Source organism: Nannospalax galili, unplaced genomic scaffold (assembly GCF_000622305.1).
Source record: "Nannospalax galili isolate Female #2095 unplaced genomic scaffold, S.galili_v1.0 scaffold760, whole genome shotgun sequence".
NCBI lineage: Eukaryota > Metazoa > Chordata > Mammalia > Rodentia > Spalacidae > Nannospalax > Nannospalax galili.
In genome coordinates this window covers 80,014-81,398 of record NW_008347555.1, presented here as the reverse complement: position 1 = coordinate 81,398, position 1,385 = coordinate 80,014, and the positions used below count along the sequence as shown (strand labels likewise).

General features: G+C 39.2%; 1 protein-coding gene across 2 annotated transcripts in view; it reads left to right on the top strand.

Moving 5' to 3' along the window:
• LOC103743070 (ankyrin repeat and KH domain-containing protein 1-like) overlaps positions 1–1,385 on the top strand; it is a 90,132-nt gene that overhangs the window by 21,324 nt on the left and 67,423 nt on the right. The window lies entirely within an intron of this gene.

Here is a 1,385-nt window from a genome sequence, read left to right as displayed (position 1 = left end):
ACTGGAGTTACAGACAGTTGTTAGCTGCCATGTGGGTGCTGGGGTTCGAACGCGGGTCTTCTGCAAGAACAGCCAGTGTTCTTGACCTCTGAGCCATCTCTCCTGCCCCTCATTCTATTTTATTTTATTTTATTTTATTTTATTTTATTTTATTTTATTTTATATGTGTATGCGTGTATTGCCCGCGTGTAGGTGAGTGAAGTGCACCCGTGTCATGCAGTGCCTACAGAAGTCAGAAGAGGCTGTCAGATCCCTTGGGACTGGAGTTACAGACAGTTGTTAGCTGCCGTGTGGGTGCTGGGATTCAAACCTGGGTCTCTGCAAGAATAGCCAGTGTTCTTAACCTCTGAGCCATCTCTCCAGCCCAATTTTTTATTTTCTAAAAAAAAATTTACATTTTATATTTAAAAAATTCTTAGTTGAACAATTTTTGGACTCAATTCTCATATTTTTAAGATAGTAAAGATAATCACCTATTTCTCAAAGGAAACATCTTTTATCAAGTACATTGGAATAAAAATACAAGTTAACCGGGCATGGTGGCGCATGCCTTTAATCCCAGCACTTGGGAGGCAGAGGCAGGCAGATCTTTGTGAGTATGAGGCCAGCCTGGTCTAGATAGTGAGTTCCAGGACAGCTGGGACTACAAAGAGACCCTGTCTCAAAAAGACAAAAAAAAAAAAAATTCAATTTATGATATGAATTGAAACTCAGTTCAACCCAAGTAGCTAATGCTGTTGATTACTTACAGTTTTTATTTATTATGTGTATGCGTGTATTGCCTGCATGTAGGTAAGTGTACCTGTGTCATGCAATGCCTGTGGAGGTCAGAAGAGACTGTTGGATCCCCTGGGACTGGAGTTACAGACAGTTATTAGCTGCCATGTGGGTGCTGGGATTTGAATCCAGGTCTTCTGCAAGAACAACCAGTGTTCCTAACTACTGAGTATGGCCTTTAAATTTAACCCCAGCACTCAGGCAGAGGCAGGCAGATCTCTTGAAGTTCAAGGTCAGCCTGCTCTACATAGAGTTCTAAGCCAGCCAGGGTTATATAGTGAGACCCTGTCTCAAACAAACAAAATAATACAAATTAAGTTTAGTTTACCAAATTTTTACTTCATTTGAACTGATTAGGGAACTTTCTAATGTCTGTAATATTGCTTATTCATTTTAATTGATGTTTACCTTAATTATGAATTGTGAAAAATGAGCGCAAATTTGTACAAAAATAAGCCAAGCTGTGTTAACTGCTTATTTTGAAGTATCAGCAAAGAAAAATCTGTAATAATTCTGATATGCTGGCTCATATCTATATAATACTAGCACTCTGTAGGTGAAACATTATGGCCCGGACAGCCTTGGCTACACAGTAGAGGTATATCATT